Source organism: Leptonychotes weddellii, chromosome 10 (assembly GCF_054177405.1).
Source record: "Leptonychotes weddellii isolate Sample4059 chromosome 10, ASM5417740v2, whole genome shotgun sequence".
NCBI lineage: Eukaryota > Metazoa > Chordata > Mammalia > Carnivora > Phocidae > Leptonychotes > Leptonychotes weddellii.
In genome coordinates, this window is record NC_138378.1 from 93,241,737 (window position 1) to 93,246,429 (window position 4,693).

A 4,693-nucleotide genomic window follows, 5' to 3' on the forward strand; every position below is an offset into this window, starting at 1 on the left:
GGTGCTTTCTCAAGGACAGAACTGAGATAGGAATAATCTCCCATAATATCTGATGACTTAGCAAGATTAAAATGAGAGGTTTCTGTGGACCTTTCTCTCTTAACAGCAGTTATCGATCCTTTTTTCTTTTTGACAATTATTTAAGACCTTTATTAACAGGTGCTTGCTGTTGACTTTTTAAAAAAATATCAAGTTGTAAACTTTCATTACAAATGAAAAATGTGGTTCTTAAAAATCTCAACTTGACTAGATATGAAACAAAAAAACCTTTGAAGGCGTATTGAAAAAAACAATAACAACAACAACCACATTTGTCATTACCAAAAAGAGATGTCTTTAGGTAAAAATAATACAAACCCCATGCTACAAAGATGATGCAGATAGTTCTATTTATCTGGTCAGTGGGCAAAAAGCAAGCACTGAAGGGCTTCAGCTCCAATCTTTTGTTCATTTTTTATTGCTGGAATTTCATCTTCATTTCTTCGTGTTGGATGACTAAAGCAGATGATGCTGGTAGAGATGGTAAAACAGCATCTACTCAGCCCCACCCTGCTCACCCTGGGAGCTGATGAATTCTCAGCTGGTGGATCTGCTTGCTGCTTTTGTCTCTTAGCTCTCTTGCGCTTCAGGGTTTTCCAGTCATTTGTGCAGGTAATTGAATTTGCTGTGGTACCTACGTTGAGGTGGCTACTGACCTTGGGTCTCATCTCCTTGATTTTCCTTATCTTCTTCATTGCCGTCCTCCCTAGGCTGTTGTTGGCCAGGAGGGCCCTTGCGGAATCGTGATCTGTACCCCGATACATTTCATCTCACTGGCCTACCTTGTTCCCCTGCACCCTGATCGTCAGCTCCCACCATCACCTCTCCCAGCACAGGATGGTTGGAGGACTGTGGTCTGGATCTGTAGGATCTCTGCCTGTAGTAAGGTGGGAACCCTCACCCGCCAGAGGGCAGCGCTGTGGGGCATGCACTTCGGGAGCAGTTTCCCAGCCCTCCTCCTTTTCCCCACTCTCACTCTTCTAGTAATTCTGCTGGCAATTGCGTGGAGGACCCCCGTCATGTGGAGAGCATCTGTAATGGCTATGGTGGGCTGCGTATTTCCTGCCCTGCGCTGGAGTTCCACCAGGGCCTGTCGCTGAAGCTGCTTCCACACCCTCTTCTCCTTCAACAACATCAAACTCCAGCATCTCCCCATCTCCTACACTGCCAAAGAACTCCCTGGGCCTATTCTTCTTTATGGCGGTCTGGTGTACAAATACACTTCCTTGGTGTCAATCCTATTGATGAAACCGTATCCATTTCCTACACTGAACCATTTGTGTGTTCTCAAAACCTTCCTTGTGATGACCTTCTTGTCACCCCGGGCATACGCCAGCGATGTGAGGTCACCTGGCCCCCACTCCGTGCATTGCTGCCCATGGTGCCGGGCTTGGTGTCTGCAGCACCGAGGGCAGGGGCCGCGGCTGCTGCTGGGTCTCATCCTGGCTGCTCAGGGTTGCCGGGATGGTAACTGGGGCTGGCTGTGGTAGGGGTGCCTCCTCCTGGCTGCAGCGGGGCTGCTCTGGGCTCCCTGGGGTATGCTCACTGCTCCCACTACCCATCAAACCCATCGAACTGTTATTAGGTCCTTTTTCACAGCTTCAGAACTCTGTGTCTCTAGGTCATCTGCCATGGAACCACTTATCAAACGTAGAGATTCTCAAGCTCTATTGTTATTAGATATACAGCAGAGATAAAATCACAGATTCAAACTCCACAGCAAAGAGAAAGGAACAAACTCGGGCTCCTGGGTGGCTCAGTTGGTTAAGTGCCTGCCTTCCGCTCAGGTCATGATCTCAGGGTCCTGGGCTCGAGCCCTCCATTGGGCTCCCTGCTCAGCGGGAAGCCTACTTCTCCCTCACCCCGCCCTCTGCTCATGCTCTCTCCTGCTATCTCTCTCTCTCTCAAATAAATAAAATCTTAAAACAAAAAAAAAAGGAACAAACATCATGCACACAACAACATAGATGAAACTCAAAGTCATTATTCTTAGTGAAAGAAGGCAGACACAAAATAGTACATATTGAATAGTTCTACCTGAATAAAACTCTAAAATGCAAACTGATCCATAGTGATAAAAAGCAGACCAGTAGTTATCTAGGATATGGGGGGTTGGGAAGGACTGCAAAAGGGCCTAAGGACCCTTCTGGAGCTGATGGAAACAACTTTTCGTAGCTTGTGGGGGTGGTTTCTCAGGTGGATACATCTCTTAAAACTCATGGAAATGTACTCTTTAAATGGGGACAGTTTGCTGGATATAAATTGTATTGCAATAGTTACTAAAAAACCATAGAGATTCAAGATTTCAGCAAGAGCAGACTAGAGTGTGTCAACCCGAGAGGAGCCAAAATGTGTATCATTTGGATTTTACAAGCTTTCTACAATAATTTTTCAATTCTGTGTTCTCAATCACAAAACTTAAAAAGACTAATTTCAGGGGGCGCCTGGGTGGCTCAGTCGGTTAAGCGACTGCCTTCAGCTCGGGTCATGATCCCAGGGTCCTGGGATCGAGCCCCGCATCGGGCTCCCTGCTCGGCGGGAAGCCTGCTTCTCCCTCTGCCCCTCACCCTGCTTGTGTTCCCTCTCTCGCTGTGTCTGTCAAATAAATAAATAAAATCTTAAAAAAAAAAATTAAAAAAAAAAAAAAAAGACTAATTTCAGTGTTTTTCACAGTTGACTTCTTTGCTATGAACCGATAGGTGCTATTCAAACACATGTTCATTTGTGTGTATGCTGGCATATACCTCATTTTATTGTGCCTCGCTTCATTGCACTTCCCAAACCCTGCGTTTCTTACAAATTGAGGGTTTGTGGCAACCCTGCCTGGAGCAAGTCTGTTGGTACCATTTTTCCAACAGCATTTGCTTGCTTCCTGTATTTGTGTTTGGTAATTCTCATAATATTTCAAACTTTTTAAGCATTATTATATTTGTCATGGTAACCTGTGATCAGCAACTATAACTCACTGTAAGCTCAGATGATGGTTAGCATTTTATCACAATGAAGTATTTTTTAATTAAGGTACGTACAGTGTTTTTTAGACATAATCCTATTGCTCACTTAATATACTATGGTAAGGGTACACATAACTTTTGTACGCACTGGGAAACCACCAAAAATTCCTTTGACTTGCTTTATTGCGACATTTGCTTTATTGCAGTGGTCTGGAAATAAATCCACAATATCTCTGAGGTATGCCTATGATTCTTTAGTGCTACATAGTAGTTCTATGGTATTCTAACCATTGTTGCTATGGATCAGAAAAGAAGTGGTGTAGATTTTATATGTAAATTATTCTTTCCCATTAAGTGAATATTAATTTGTGTCAACCAACCAAAGATTTGCAGAAGTTCAGAAAAGGGAAAAATGTATCATTAAATCCCCACAAAGTAGGTATGTTGTTAACATCTCAACTCAAAAGTGCTTGCCATATTTATACAGTGTGAGAAAAAAACCACTTTTAATGTTTGAATTTTACTTTTTGGTTTTATAGGTTTATTTTTAATAAATGTGTAGGACATATAAAAGCTTTATGTCATATACACATTATTTATACCTGTACAGGTTAAATATTATTATAAAAATGGCTAAAATTCATTTTTCTTTAAAAGGAATTTTAAAATTATACGAATTTAAGAAATACCTAACAAGATCACTTTGAAAATGTTGATAATTTTGTTGTCATTTTATATCTACTAATGTTACTTCTATCAAAAGTAGTATGTCATTAAAATTCAGTATGGAAGCATTATTTGTTTGAAGTCATAATATTCCCTTTGGTTGTTCATTATAAATATATAATATTTTAGTGATATTATAAACTAAGTTGGGCTTATTGACTTGTCCTGATAAGTGACTGACTTCATTCAGACACTATGAAAATTCATTTTTTTTTCAAATTTTATTTTATTATGTTATGTTAATCGCCATACATTACATCATTAGTTTTTGATGTAGTGTTCCATGATTCATTGTTTGCATATAACACCCAGTGCTCCATTCAGTATGTGCCCTCTTTAATACCCATCACCAGGCTAACCCCTCTCCCCACCCCCCTCCCCTCTAGAACCCTCAGTTTGTTTCTCAGAGTCCATGGTCTCTCATGGTTCATCTCCCCCTCCGATTCCCCCTCCCTTCATTTTTCCCTTTCTACTATCTTCTTTTTTTTTTTTTTTAACATATAATGTATTATTTGTTTCGGATGTACAGGTCTGTGATTCAACAGTCTTAACACAATTCACAGTGCTCACCATAGCCCATACCATCCCCAATATCTATCACCCAGCCACCCCATTACTCCCACACCCCACCACTCCAGCACCCTCAGTTTGTTTCCTGAGATTAAGAATTCCTCATATCAGGGCGCCTGGGTGGCTCAGTCATTAAGCGTCTGCCTTCGGCTCAGGTCATGATCCCAGGGTCCTGGGATCGAGTCCCACATCGGGCTCCCTCCTCGGGGGCAAGCCTGCTTCTCCCTCTCCCCCTCCCACTGCTTGTGTTCCTGCTCTCGCTATCTCTGTCTCTGTCAAATAAATAAATAAAATCTTTAAAAAAAAAAAAAAAGAATTCCTCATATCAGTGAGATCATATGATACATGTCTTTCTCTGATTGACTTATTTCACTTAGCATAATACCCTCTAGTTCTATCCACGT

General features: G+C 41.8%; 1 pseudogene; it reads right to left on the reverse strand.

Moving 5' to 3' along the window:
* Positions 1-255: 255 nt before the first annotated feature.
* LOC102746727 (Y-box-binding protein 1 pseudogene) overlaps positions 256-4,693 on the reverse strand; it is an 11,814-nt pseudogene continuing 7,376 nt past the window's right edge.